This window comes from Myotis nattereri (genome assembly GCF_964212035.1).
Source record: "Myotis nattereri genome assembly, chromosome: 2".
Taxonomy (NCBI): domain Eukaryota; kingdom Metazoa; phylum Chordata; class Mammalia; order Chiroptera; family Vespertilionidae; genus Myotis; species Myotis nattereri.
Genome location: NC_138076.1, coordinates 139,184,771 through 139,201,354, shown reverse-complemented (window position 1 = coordinate 139,201,354; position 16,584 = coordinate 139,184,771).

The following is a 16,584-nucleotide window of genomic DNA, read 5'->3' as shown; positions in this document are numbered from 1 at the left end:
TCAAACATGGTAATAACCTTCACTCTCACTGAGAGTCTGTCAAAGAGGAAGCTGACTCTACCTTTCAATCTTGCTGAGTTTGTGAGGGTCTGAATGTGCTTTGAAAACAGGAAGGCATATATAAATTTATACATACAGCAAACATATATCCCACCTGAACTGTGCGGCAAGCACTCTGCTAGGCTCTGGCCTTGCAGAGATTAATGAGATGTGGCCCTGTCCCTGGACAGTGCTGGGTCCAGGCTGGGAGACAAATGAGCAAGCTATGCAGTAAGTGCTCTAAGCATCACAGAAAGGAAGTACTATGGGACTGAGGAAGAAGCAACAATTCTGCTTGATTATCATTATTCACATCCCCTAAATCAAACAACAGAAAGAAGTTGAATTGTGCACAATAAAAGCATAGTATGTTCCAAGGCCTTGCACAAAATATCAAACCTCATTCAATAATTGAGGATGAAAAGAACATATAAATCCCCTAGCTACTAATGCAGTTCTTTAAGAACATACTTTATTATGAATATGTATTTGGGCAGCTTCATCCCTAACTCTAAAAGCCATACACTGTACCTATTTCAACACAAATCTGAGATTGTAAGGCCCATGAAGGTTTTTTTATCTTTGTTTCCTAATATATCCCCAACACCAAACATGTTTGTTTCTAGACTTATGCCTTGAGCTCCCTAATTGAAAATTTGTTCTATCATTCTTACGGCATTGACAATGTAGGGTTTTCATAGGGACTGAAAGGGAAAGTAAGAGGAAGCATAATTTACCATACATTAATTGGTTATTATTTCTAAAAGGGAGAACTTTAATGCCTTTAGCTTGTGCCTATGCAGGTATAGAAAATGAGTAATAAACAATCATTATCTGTTAGAATTTATTTTTTAATTAAGTATAAATAAATAACTACTATCTCTCCAATAACATATGTGAATTTCTATTTAAGACATAAGAAAATTTCTGTAATCTCTTCTTTTACTTGGGTAGATGTGACCATACTTAGGTCTCTTGAATAATTGCTTGGACCACTCCTATGCCACCCATAGTGTTTTAAGGTCAATGTACTTGATTTATTCACATATATGCTGTTCTGTTGATTGTGTATTAATCAGGGAACTGTTAAAACACATGTGATTATACCTTTAGCTATTTGGTTGCACAATCATTAATTACTATTTTCCATTAAACTATATATAGTAATTTAGTTCATTGGCACCTGTGTTTTTAATGGAATTCATTCATTCAATATATACTTACTAAGCACTTTATATGTGCCAGGCATGGTGCTAGGCTGTTTTCTCTTTCTTCCTCTTTTCAGGCCAGAAAAAGTAGGTCTTGTTATTTCATTTTATAGATAAGCACAACTGAGACTCAGAGGTTAAGCAACACCTGTTTAGTAGTGCCTATGCTGTTCATTAAGAAAAAGACTTTAGCCCAGCCAGGTGTACTCAGTGGTTGAGTGTCAACCTGGGAACCAGGAGGTCACCAGTTCGATTCCCAGTCAGGGCACATGCCCAGGTTTCGGGCTCTATCCCCAACGAGGGAAATGCAGGAAGCAGCTGATCAATGATTCTCTCTCATCACTGATGTTTCTATCTCTCTCTCCCTCTCCCTCCCTCTCTGAAATCAATAAAAATATATTTTTTTAAAAAAGAAAAAGACTTTAGCCTGGCCAGAGTGGCTCAGTGGATTGAGCATCATCCTCCGCCCTCTGCACTGAGAGGTTGCTGCTGCCCAGGTTGCAGGCTAGATCCCCAGTGAGATGGAGGCAGGTAGGCGGCAGCTGATTTATGTTTCTCTCTCTCTCTTCCTCGACCTTCCTCTCTCCCTAAAATCAATGAAAATACTTTTTTTAAAAAAAAAAAATAAAACATTTAAAATGACTTTATTTTGTACTTTGGAAGATTTCATGATTTCAGCATTGCATTTCAGAGTTCTTTCCTCTTTTGTTGTTATGTTTGAGATATATTTTAAAAAGGGAGAATGCATATAGGAAATTTAAGTTAAAGTAGAAAAAAAACTATGATACAGGTTTCATTTTATATAGGTTAATATTAAAATGACTATCTACTTTGAAATATAAAATCTGTTTTTGTTAAAAAAAAATCATTCAAAACTACATTAAGGTCTTTTTTACTTCATTGAATCTTTTTTGATTATGTGACAAAGTCAAGAGGTTTGCATAAAATGTTAGCATACCAAAAATGTGTTTAGTTAGATTATAAATGGAGTATAACAAGCACAGTTACATATGAGAAAAATAGCACCTTCAAACTGGAATTCTTTCAGCCTTTGGTGTTAGAAATTATTTTTGACTGATTCAAAATATCACGTTATCTTCCTTAATTCTCACAGCTTTGTCAAAATAACACTAGATTAAGCTGAAGTGCCAACCTATACTTTGGAACACAAATGGTTATAGGTGGTTGTTTGTTTTTTTAATCATTATTTATAGAGAATTTTGCTAGATTTATTTTATCCTTAGATTGGTTTGATAAATATTTTTTCTGCTCATTCAACAAATACTTAATGTACTTACCATCTACGCACTGTTTTAGGCACTGGGATTTCAGCGAACAAGAAAAGGCCCTGATTGTGCTGAGGGGAGGGGGGAGAGATGGTAAGCAAAGTAATAAACACATCAAAAAAGAGAGTAATGAGTGGCGCAGTGCTATGCAGAGAATGAGCAATTTGGCATTTGAATTGGGTCTAGATTCTAGAATAATGTCAGAATCACAAAAGACAGAGCTAAAGAGAAGGGCATTCCCCGGGAGTAGGGGAGCAAAGCCAGGGCCTGGAGAGCAGGCATGTCGCATGTGTGGGTAAAACAGGCAGTTCAATTGCAGTATAAGAAAAACAAGCCTAAAGACAGCCATTGAGAGTCAGATGGCAATAGTGCAATTAACAGATTACAATGAACTTTTTCATGAATAACTTTGTGTCCACCATAGAAGGAAATGTACGAGTACAATCTGGGCTGAGAAAAAAAACTGTTGGAGCATCTGCATTAAAAATTACTAGCATCAGAATAAAATGAAGAGTTACTAATTCAGCGTTGGATATTAGAAAATTGAAGATGAAATGTAAATATTAACAGTCAATTCTAATTATTTTTATTTCTTTCTTTCAGAAGAAATAGAAAAGAGCCTTGAGAGAAGAAAATCTGTCATCTGAATAATTCCTCAGTTGTAGGGTCTTATTTGCATTATTTTATATTACCAGTTATCATGCAAATCATAAGTATAATAATTAACGTTTACTCTGATTCTGCCATAGGGAATAGTACATATAGTAAGTGCAAAGTCTTTTTGATACTAGGGTGGTTTATTTTTATTTATTTTTTAATAATCCTTTATTGTTGAAAGTATTATATATGGCCCCCTCCAGCCCACCCCTGCCTCAGGCCTTCATTACCTGGCACTCAACCAACCTCCCCTGTCTTCCCTCTGAGATTCCACACTGTTCCATGTTTTGAGTTTCTGGATCCACTCCGTTCATCAGTTTATTTGGTTATTTAGATTCCACATATGAGTGCAATCATGTGATAGTTGGTGTTTTATTTAGGCCTATTTAACTCATAGAATATAAAATGATGTTTGTGTTTTAGTTGGAAATGCACATTTTCTGATTTCACAGTTTGAAGTTATGATAGATTTTTTTATACTGAAATTTGAACTTAAAGCTTACAATTTTTTTCTTTTCCTTTATGCATCCCAACTTCATATTGACAGCATTGGGAAAGCGCACATGATAAAAGAGAGTCAAGACAAAATGATTTTTTAAAGTAATACTGGACTCATCTTTTTTCTCACATATACTCAAGAGGTATTTCCAAACTTTTAGAACTCAAAATCTTTATTGGTTTAAAAATATATTTGTATCACCATTACTGGGGTACATTAAAAAATTGAAGATACTCAGTTTTTAGTAAAAATTATTCTTATCCAACACATGTTTATTATGCACCTGCTATATGCCAGGAGTTTTTCTGTGCCTGCGGAGATTCGATGTTAAAGATGTAAAGATAGTCTGTCTTAATGGATTCTAGTTTTTATGATGGGAGACATAAAATACAAATACATAATAAATCAGGTAATCCTAAGAGGTAGTAAGGACAACAAACAGTGATATGCTAAAGCCTGTTCACACTGTTATTCAAAACCCAACTGTGTGCATCTTGTCCCAACATCACTTTTAGTGACATCACATTGGTATCTTCATATTGGCCATGGTGGGAGTATTTACACCATGGTGACTGGGAAATACTATATATACCAGTAGTTTACCCCTCACTCTCCTCTCCCCTCCCCCGCCCCCTGGAAAGCCAGTTGTTAAACATTTACCAGGATACCACAAAGTCCACAAAGAAAATAGGAAGTTGTGATGAAATATGCAGCAGTGGAGGAGGCTACTTTAGAATGGTCAGAAAACAAGTCACATTGTACTTGATAGAAAAAAAGAATTAAAATAACAAATCTACACTGTACTTGATGGAGTACTGACTAGGATACTGGATCTGAGATGGAGTTAGAAGAAATAAAGACGTTCATGGTTTTTTTTTTGATGAGTATATAAAATATTTGGAAAGGAAATAAAAGCATCAATGAAAAGCATATAATTAATTATAAAATGTATCAATAAGAGTAAGTGATATTATAAATGTGTATGTGTTAAAGGTATACAGGAAAGAAGGAAAGTCTGGATTCTGTGAAGGCTTGCTGGAGGCCCTTTATGTTCACTTTCAGGAGAAACTTGGAGATATTTCTTTCCTGTATGTAGATAATAAAATATTAAACCTTTTAGCAGAAAGCTACTCTTTGCAATTTTGCATTGAAAGATTGCTAACTGGTGAACCAGAATCTTCAAAGAGATTTCATGAGAAACTAAAGAAAAAGGAGAGACATTATCATTATAATTGATTATCTATTTTGCTATTACCTTGACCTTGAAAAAAATCACATTGTTCATTTGTTTGGGACTTCAGCTTCATTTACAATATGGATTAAGTGGCTTTTTAAAAAAAATCACCTCAATTCCTGACTTTATATTTTCAATCCAGCTAAACTTATTTATTTCTAATTCTAGTACTATGAAATTGATTAAGGATATTCAGGAGAAATAGATGAAAAGACCACCTTCCCAGGTTATGACATAGGACAGGAATTGAGGCTAGTAATAGAATTTAGTTGTGCTGAGGGACATGCATGTCAGTAATTAGCAAGTTTAAGAGCAAAATGCATCATTAGTATGGACAGCACATTCAGAAGAGACTTCCAGACTCTTATTTTTTTTTTTTGTCTTCTGATGCTCTAATTTAAAGCGAAGATTACTGCAATTTTAATTAGTTTGCATTTAAGTCTGATATGCTGGGCCCAACCTGAAGCATAAGTTATCTTTTTCTTAAAACTTATCAGTGGGATCAAATTATGCTGTTAAAATAGGTTCGTCACTCTCAGATCCTCTGCCTTCCCTGCCTTTCTGGTCCTTAACTCCTTGTACATGTAGGTGGGACTTTCTGATGCTTATAATCTTACTATGCCATTCCCCAAATCTACCGTTTAGGCAAGGTACACCTGCTTCCTGAAGTGCACTGTCTCTGAGAAGTTTCCTCTTTGAAAGATTTCTTAATTTTACTTCTTGCTCAAAGCATTTACTTACATAATAAATAACATTATGGCTTTATTTTAGCCTCTTGAGAATTTTACTGGGATGAGAAAAATTGAGACAAGTAAGGATGGCTTTAATTCTGAATCTCTTCAGGTTCCTGTCACCTGGATTTTGCATAAATCAGTAGAAGTTAATCAAGCCAAACACATGTTTTTATTTAACCCCTAAATCAAAGCAATCTCAAACAAATGAAGAAAGCAAGCAAATCTCTGCCATTTTTATCTAGGATAGGCAAGTAAAGTATTCTATTTAATATTTGATATAGTTTATATGTTCTCTTTTTAACAGGATTTTTGTTTAGATATTTTGCGTGTAAAATAATGCACATGGAAAACAACTCCCAAAGGGCATTACAAAGGCCCACCCACCACATGTAACCAATGTTAAGAGGGTTCTTTCTGGCCCTGACTGGTTTGGCTCAGCAGATAGAGCGTCGGCCTGCGAACTCAAGAGTCCCAGGTTCGATTTTGGTCAAGGGCATGTACCTGGGTTGTGGGCACACTCGATGTCTCTCTCTCATCGATGTTTCTAACTCTCTATCCCTCTCCCTTCCTCTCTGTAAAAAAAAATCAATAAAATATATTTTAAAATATTCAGATTTTTTCTTTTAAAAAGAGGGTTCTTTCTGTGTTTGTATTCTTTCAGAAAATCCATACACACACACACACACACACACACATCTTTTAAAAAACTCAGATAGCATTACTATACACCATATTTTACACCTTGGTTATCGTATCTAGTGATATCTTAATGTCAGCACATGTAGATTAAATAATTCTTCCTAGCTTCATGAAATTCCATTCGAGTTGTTTCATGTAGATGCACTTTCAGGTGTTTTTAGGTTTTCGCCATCTCAAGCAGTGCTACAAATGAATCATTTTTCTTGTTTAGATCATATTTAAAAGTATGCATTCCATTCAGTTATGGCCTTGTACTTTTTGGATAATATGGCCATTTTCAGTGATATGCTTCCAGGTTGTAATGCCTGTGGCCATTTTATTTTTGCTTCGTTGTTTCCATTCTATCACATGCCAATTGACAGCTCAATAGTCATGTGATATTTAATTGAGTTTCTAAAACCGAAAATGCCAAAGTGATTGGGAAAACAACAACTAGTTGCCATAGAGCATTTAATTCTGTTTAAAATATGTGGTATGATACATCATCCAGCAATTCAGTAAATCAACAATGATTACCATAGTTTTCAATAGGAAGCTACCAGCATATATGTCTAAAGCAAGTTAAGAATTTTTTTTAAAGCAAAAAACTAAAAAAATCTACTTTTAGATATTTGATTGTCTTTTATTTTCACCAAATAAAATGAGATAGGAACACGATAAAAACACAAGGAAATGTTTAAGTACTTTTTTTTTCAAACAAAATAGCACATTGATTCTAATTGGTGAAAAATATAAGTAAAAATTAAAATGAGAAGCATTTTTTTCATTAAATGTTGTTGCTAGTTAGTACTTGAAAGAATATTATTAAAGTGCATGTAGTGCTCTCTACTGGTCTTATCTTTATTGCAACTAAATCAATGCCAAATTTGTATATGCAGGAGGGTCCATGAAAATCATCTCTACCACAAAAGACTACCAGTATTTTTATTTCTATTTGGCTTCTACTTTAAATGTGTATGTGCATGTGTGTGTGCAGGTATGTGCATGTGCACACAGATATTCATTCCTGAATTTTTATACTGGATTCAGTTTTGAACTCTGCAAATGAATTATTGCAATGTGCTATGACAAATAATCTATATATATAAAAGGATAAGTGACCAATTGTACATACATCTGACCATCCGACCAACTGACCAGCCAGTATATATGACGCGCACTGGCAATTTAAAAATAAACTTTGACTTGTGCATGCATGACACATATAAAGCTCTTACTGGTACCAATCACACACAATGCCAGACTGTATCTGAAGACCAACTATTGGCACTTTGTTGTTGTTATATCATGTTGTTGTTTATTTATTAATCAATTTATCAATCATTTTTATCAATGTTTATATATCATGTTTTTGTTATTTTTATATCATGTCTTTGTCATTTTTATATCATGTTGTTATTGTTAATTAATCAATTTATATATTATTTTCATATACATTTTACTAATTTTCACCTTTGACACTTCTATTATAGAGAGAGGGCAAAACGTGATATTAAAATATTTTGTATTTTAATTTTATACTACACTAGAGGCCCAGTGCATCACATTCGTGCACTGGGGGATGTGGGAGTCCCTTAGCCCGACCTGCACCCTATCCAATTTGGGAGTTTCTGTCTTTCTTTGCAATCATGTGAGCGAATTGTCTGAGAACCCAACTCAGTTTGATTTGTTGCTCACAGAATAATAGAGGTATTTTATTTTCTTTGCTTCATTGGTGAAGATTTCCTGGAAGCTTTAGGATATCTTCCCTTTAATTTTTCCTAGACACTCTGATTTTATTTATGTCTCTCACCTTTGCTTTCCCTCCATCCCCCACGGCAACAGTAACTTGCTCCAGGATCACTTTGCTCTAGTGTCTAGGACAGTGATGGCGAACCTATGACATGCGTGTCAGAGGTAACACGTAAACTCATTTTTTGGTTGATTTTTCTTTGTCAAATGGCATTTAAATATATAAAGTAAATATAAAAAAATATAAGTCTTTGTTTTACTATGGTTGCAAATATCAAAAAATTTCTGTATGTGACACAGCACCAGAGTTAAGTTAGGGTTTTTCAAAATGCTGACACGCCAAGCTCAAAAGGTTTGCCATCACTGGTCTAGGAGATCCATCTGCCACCAGAACTATGATTTCCAGCATTCCTGGTGCTCCTTGTGCTCTGAGCTTCTGCTTCTGCTAGGAGTGAACGAGGGAGCCACATCCCCCAATTCCTCTGGCTCTCCCACTCTGCTCTCCACCTGGCGCCTGTGTATGCAAATTAATCCACCATCTTTGTCAGGTTAATTTGTGTACTCACTCCTGATTGGCTGGTGAGTGTAGCAAAGGGACAGTCAATTTACATGTTTCTCTTTTATTATATAGGATTGTATATACTATTTTGATATGTAAATATTTGCAGTAACATAATTACTGCACAAATCTTTCTTCTAATTAATTTTCTTTTAATGTGCACAAATCCATGCACCGGGCCACTAGTTACATAATAAAGTGATAATGCAAGATGGATGTAGATCTTTAATGTAAAGCATAATGTTTTTCCATTCAGTTAACAAGCAGTGGCAGCATGTAAGGTTGTTGCTTTCCCTGGGCCCTGTAGATGACAGGTGAAGGCCTACCAGAAGGAGAATGGGTGGCTGTGTATACTCTGCCATGCTTAGGAGACAGTGACTACCATCATGGACCCTCTCTTTTTTCCTCTCTGCCACTCCTTCCTGCACCACTCCCCAAATAATAAAAAATCACCTTACTGCTGCTGCTTCTTTTAAACCTAAGCAGGAAATTTTGTTACCAATAGTTATGAAAGCCATTTTTTTCAAATAGTCTGTGTGGGTGGGGAAAGGAGGAAAGGAGGGAGGGAGACAGAGAGAGAGGGAGGGAGGGAGAGAGAGAGAGAGAGAGAGAGAGAGAGAGAGAGAGAGAGAGAGAAAGATAGAATATTTATTCCTATACATTCATTCATTCATTCATTATATGGTTTCATGTCAAGTGGCCACTATGTACCAAGTACTGTATTTGCTAAGCACTAAAGATAAAACAGTATTCAAGACCAACAGAACCTTACTGCAGCTATTGGTATCTGTGGAACTATTTCTAAATTAAAATAGTTATAAACACTATGAAGGAAAGTACACGATGCATAATTGAGGTATTTAAACTAACCTGGGAATTCCAAAAATACTTCTCCAAAGATGGGCAGTTTATGGTGTGCTAAGGAGACTTGAGCATGTTTACATACTGGGGAGAAGTAGCTGGCAGAGAGGGAGGGTTGAAGATATAGTAAAATCTGTAAGAGATAGCATATGGTTACCGGGAAGGCAGGTGAGGCTAAGAGGGATTTGGAGAATAGGTGGCAAGATAGGCCTTGGTGAGAGAAGGATATTTCCTTCCTTGGAACCTGAAGAAGAGATGATGGACACCATTTCAGGTAGGTTTGTAGAATCTGTGAAGAGATTGAGGGAGATTCTGTTGGAAGGCTTCCATAATTTTGATAATGTCATACATGTGCTAGGACCAAAGAACGTCTGAGAGGAGTAGAGAGTTTTTGAAATAACTATCGATAGGGTTGACAAAAGTGGATCAAGGTTCACGTTTAGGCTTTCAGGGATTTTTTTCCTCCTGAGGTAATTGATAATGCTTGGGTCATGCAATTCCTGTTCGGGAATCCCTTATATAATGAACTATGGAATCTGTGAGTGGCTTTGTGAATAACTCTCTTTAATATTTATCAAAGGAAAATGACATTCTATAGTTTAACCATTATGTAGTGTCTTCACTTTCTTCTGAGAGCACTGAACTTATTGCAGGAAAATACTCTTCTCCATCATGACAGCCTGATGGAGTAAAACATGGGTGGAGAGAGAACTTACAACTCTGGGGAAATCCTGCCCAGGATTTTCCAATATGGTCATTTACCCAAAGCAGCGATTTTCCACTGGTGTGCCCCAGCACACTGATGTGCCACAAGAATTTTTAAAACATGCCATACCTGACTACTTAGCAATTGGTTTATGTCTGCCAGAAGATGAAATAAGGTTGGAAATTGCTTATCTAAAGCAATGCATACTATTCATATTTTTTTATTATTAACTTTTAGTAATTTATACTAGGCCTACTAAAATACTTGTTTACGAGTTTATTTCTATTTCTTTATGACTATTCTATAATTACTTAGTAAATACCTACATGCATGTGTTTGGTTTGTGAAAAAAAAAAAAAAAAACCAACAGCATTGATATTGATATTATTGAATAAGTTGCATCCACTCAAAAAATGATTTTTCTAGGAGCTCAAACTGAAACCCAGGCCACAATAGCCAGTACTTTATATATTACACTATAATATAATATTAGATTGTAAATTTCATGAGCAAAGGGACAATGTTGTTTGCCACTATATACTCATTGCCTGGCATATAATTGATATTTAGTAAACATTAAAGAATTAAAGAATAAGTAAAAGAACCATACCACCTAGCATTTTACAAAGGAAAATTAGTTCAACTATATTTATTGCTTGCTTTATACAAGCATATTTGTATATTCTTTTCAGATCTCTATATATATAAAAGCCTGAGCGACCATTACAACCAGATGACCTAATGGTAGCTATGACGCACACTGACCACCAGGGGCCAGACACTCAATGCAGGAGCTGCCCCCTGGTGGTCAGTGCACTCCCACAGCCAACCTCCCATGGCCAGCCAACCTCCCGCGGTCCCCCCCTCCCCCCCCCCCCCCCCGGCTAGCTGGCCACAATCGACCTGATCACCAGCCAGGCTGAGGGACCCCCCCACCCATGCACAAATTCGTGCACTGGGCCTCTAGTTTATAATAAAAGGATAAAATAAAATTTAGACCCAGACTTACATGAATTTATTATCTGCAAATCAGGGTAGGCATGTTAAATACCACGGCATACAGACTTATGAACAAAGTACTACATGGAATATGGAAGTCATGAAAAAGATAGCATATGCTGAGTCTGTAAAAACAGGAGGATTTTTTTAGGGGAACGTAGGGTTGAAAGACATTTCAATTGAACTGAACAGAATGTGTAAATGTATGGATCAGGAAACAGTGGTTTTTACTTTATTTTTGAAAGAGTCCACTTGACTGAAAAATGGAAAACATGAGGGAAGTAACAAAATATGAACACTAGAAAGAAGCTGGTAAAGAAGGGAAATGGTGAGCACTGTAGGAGGCTTCAGAGCCACCTTAGAGAGTTTAGGATTTATTCAGAAGACTTTCCAGGCTCTCTGGGCTGGAAGGTGATGTGAGGTTCTTTTAGAAATAGCACATTAAATTCTATCCTAGAAAAATGACAGCAAGTTTCAAACATATATTAATAGGTCAAAATTATTCATATCAACTGATGATGTTGTTGTCACATCTGAAAAGAACATTCCATTCTGAGGCCAGAGAGGCAGGCCTTTGCATCAAAGCCTTGGTTCATTGTTTGGAGGCACTGTTTTCTTCAATGTTTATCATGGTAGATAAGAAAACACATATTGGTTTTTTTTTGAGGGCTGATGATTTGGGCTGTAAAAGAATTGTTAGCATACAAAGAAAAAAATACACAGTGGCTTAAGTTTGAAATTCTGAGGACTCAAGATTTCTTAACAGCCACATTCTTCTTAACATGTCATGTATATGCCCTCAAATAGCTCTGCTCATTTCTGAAATAAAAATTGTAGTAGCTTATTTTATCTCTAAATAGTATAAAAAGAGCAACACTCATATAATGGGGAAGAGAAGAGAGATTTTTATGCAGCTAGGATATAAACAAACACTGGTATTACATAAAAGATGATGTGTCCATTACGGGAGGCTTTCAGGGATTACTGAGAGAACCTCTTCATTCCAAGATGAGTTTTGAAATAATGATGATTAGATAATTCAGTTGAAATGTTTTAAAGAGCATGGACTAGATAAGGAGAGAGTGGCTACAGAGATTTAAAAGATGGTGCACTGAGTCATTTCTGTCATTTCTGTTATAATCACTAGTAAAAGCAATTTTAAAATTAAAAATGAAGCTTGGAAAAATGGAAAATGTCACTGAGCCTATAGTAATTATACAGGGGATTGGCAAAAGTAGGTTTACAGTTGTGAGTGCAAGAAACACATTGTTTATACAACTGTAGACCTACTTTTGCCCACCCTGTATTATCAGGCCAAAGCATCTTCCTCATTTTACCACAGGCCTTAATGTGGACAACATTGCTACCATACATTTTCAGCATCATAATGTGTTTATACATAGTGACTGGTACTTTTATTCAGACTAGTGGGTATGTAAGACAATGATTCAAATGTGTGTAAGACATTTTAATTATAGATATGAGATTTATCTTTCATGTTCATATGGGATGTATATAGATATTATAGCTCTTAAGCCAAAGTATTTGCATTTGATGTCAGTGGAACTTTCACATTAGTAGATGAGATAAAATATTTAGGGAATAAGAGAGACGGTAAATGAGCAAGTTAACAATTTAGTGTTATGTGCAGCTCATAATTGTAGCTCTGTGAAGAGCTCCCACTGAGCCAATGAAAAGTGTGGGTGGAGGTTAGTGCCAAGTTAATTGTTGCATTCAACATCATTCAGGAGAAAAAGTGGAGCTAAAATTGCAGCATTTATATTTCTGCCCTTCAATTTTCCTTCATCTCTATACTTGTTATACTTTCTTCACTGGCTGTTATTTATATTCCATGTCTGATTTTTTTTCCTCCCCTAACTCCTTGGGTTATTGAAAAAATATATTCTATAAAGTTGACTTCCAAGGCATTTTAAAAATAAAGAAACAACCATTCATCTCTTCATTTTCAATATAGAATAAGATATATAGCTCCACAGAAAATATTACCAAGTAACCTCATTGAAATATAGATTTTTGTGAGGAAAGAGGCATTTTACTAGATGTCTCCGTTGCATGCTAGGGATTGTGGTACACCACCAATACTAAGCCTGCAGGTAATTTTAATTATCACTTGACAGGTCATTTTTCTTTTTTAGTAGTTTTCTAGTCCTTTGGGAACCACCTCGTCATTGACTATAGGAGTTGTGTTTTTTTTTTTTTATGTAAGGAAAGAACTTCTGACTCCAAATATGCAGCTTCAATAATTTGGTTTTGATATTCCCCTGAGTCCTCATCTTTACAATGTGGTTTACATGTGGGATACAGTTCAGTACTGTGTCAAGGTTGCTACTACCTAACTATCGTCAACTCCTGGTTTAAATTCTCTTTACATTTGAGGCTTCAGAATACTATCAACACTTTCTTGGTAGTTTGTTAATTCAGAAAGTTAATATTTGTACATTAAAGAATGCTTGTATTTTGATTTTCGTCTACTAATATATTCTTTTCTTCAAGCTCTAATTTGTCAATTTTTCTACTCCTGTATTGGCTTTTACTTTCATCCTTTTTATCAATATAAGTATTGCCTTTCCAATTATCTTATTTTTTGAGATATTCCTTTGCTAAATTTGGAAAGCAATTACACAAATCACAAGGGAACTGAAGGTAGCAAAGAGAAATATAAAACAACCTTTTGTGGACTGTAAATTATCTTCCTTATTAAATGAAAAATTCCTCTTTTTAAAGGGGAATAAATAAAACTTTTCTCTTTTGCCTTCATCTTTCAAATAGAGTTCTAGAAAACAACCTTCATCAGGTTACACATTTTATTGTATAGTTTAGTGAAACAAATACAAATTAAATTTGTAAGCTTTTGAATCACATATAAGTTTAAAATTGTGGGCAAAAGTGGGGATGGGGACATCTGTAATAGTGTAAAAAATAAACTTTAAAAATGTCATTGCCTGGCTTACCTCACAATTAAAGTTTTTTTATTTAAAAAGTCACGTAATATTGTCTTTTAATTTTTACAAACCCAAGTGCATTCTATGTTAGAAACGATTATATAATTATGTTGTTCATAGGCTTATTTATGGTTTTGATTTTTCTTTTATTTGTATGGAAACCATGACTCAGACATTTATTTTCCTGGGCATACAAAATACATGTTTTATAAAATCTAAACTAATTGCAACATGTTAAGATGTCTTTCTAAAACTTGGCAACATCCTTATCTCCATCAGATAAACTCTTCACAATGGACATTACTTTAATGCACTGAGGGAATAGAAATGTTTCCTTCAGAATGAGAGGTAGGTTGAACTTCTTCATCTTCTTGGCCTGGAATCTCTACCTCCTACAATATTCATCGAATAATATCCTGATGTTACTCATGACTTAGACATTTTCATTTAGATACAACAGTGCTTAGGCATCAAACTATTGTGTAATTCTGTTTGTATCATTGGATCATTTAAAAGTTAAAGTCAAGAACTCTTTTAAAGAAAATATTAAATGTGGAAATATAAAAATAGAATATAGACCACTGAAATTTATCCCCCAGCTTTTATCTAGCAGCAAAAGAAAGTTTCATATCCACCAGAGCGGCTCAGTCTTGTGCATTGAAAGATTGCCTGTTCAATCCCTGGTCAGGGCATATGCAGATTTGGGTACACATGGAAGGCAAACGATCAATCAATGTCTCTCTCTCACATGATGTCTCTCTATCTCTCTCTCTCCTGTCCTCTCTCTAAGCATGACCTCTGGTGAGGATTTAAAAAAAAAAAAAAGAAAGTTTCACAATGACAAACAAATGCATTTACCAAATTCAAATGAGATTTTTATAAACCTCATCTTGTGCCAGAATTGTATTCATTAGAATTCTAAAGTGTAAATAGCAAGACTTAATTCTATACATCTTAAATTTTTTCTATGGTTTTAGGCAAAAGACCTAGTTCCACTAATTAATGTTGAGCCTGCTGCTGAGAGTTAAACCAATACTGGAAAATATGGAAGCTCCTTACTCGTTTAAAGGACAAAAACTGAACATGGACAAGACTATGTTTGGGTTTCGTTTTTATCTTTTGTCCCCACATCTAACACATAAGAGTGGGTAAGTAATGAATAAATGGAAAGAAGAAAGGAAAAGAGGAAATAGACAATTAAATGAATTCATGAAAAGTGATTAAGGCTTGTCTGAATAGGCAACTACACTAATAAAATTATGTTTCTAAATACATATTTATTTTATTTCTTAAATTGTGTGTACTAACTGCACTACAGCAGGCAGACTAGTCTTATCTAAAGCTTCTGAGTGCTAATGAATAGGTAAGTTATCTGTATTTGGCACATTCAAGCACCCTGTGAGGGAGGGTGGACTTCTGCTTACATTGCCTCTGCTTTAAGGCTGGCTGTAATTTTGCAAATTACAGTGAGACTACTTCTTCCCAGGGTAAGGCAAACTTGCCCTTGAAATCCTTTATGTCATTCATAAAACTTGACTTAGGGTCTTTGCTTGTGTATAGCAATTCATAAGTGCATTAAAATTGGAAGAGTCCTGTGCCAAACTTAAAACAAAGTCTAAATCCTTGGCAGCGAATGACCCAGTGCTCAGTGACAGGGTGGCTTGGAGGTTAGGAGTTCCTGCTTTGAAATCAGTCTGTGAACGTGGAATCCTAGATCCATTGCTTACTACCTGTGTGGCCTTGGCCAAAGGACCTAATGTCGCTTGCTCTGTTTCCACATCTGTAAAATGAGATTATAACTGTACTGATGGAATAGGTTGTTGCGAAGATCAAATGAGAGAATCTGTGTAAACTGTTTGAAACAGTGTCTGGATTATAGTAGTTGTGTTTGCTATTCCTCCTGGCTTTATGTTGACTATAAAGTTCCTAGTAGAGAACAAATGATGGATGAGAATTGTAAAATGTTTCTGTTTGCCTGAAGGATTTACTCCATTCTGCTTTAATAAATCAGCTTATGTAACTTAATAAATATAAATAAATTGTTCACTGGGAGGAAGTAGTGAGGAGGTAATGAGATAAAGTGTCACCTGGCACACAGTAGGTAATGCATGCTGGGTTTTCATCTAAATCACGTATGAGCAGATGGGGGTGCATACTATTCTTGGAAAAGATATAGAAGTGACTCGACTTCCTGCATCTATCTTTTTAGTCTGTCAATATATTTTGAGGTCTCACTGAACAGGAATCAGTCTCATGTTCTTAAGCATTAATTGCATATTAAATGGTGGCTAGGTTATAAATCCAGCTGAAAAGTTAAATGTATATATAATATACATCCACTGCACTAAGATTTACCAGTTTACTTCCACTGCATAAAAATTTTTCACTACTTGGCCAAAAAGAAACCTC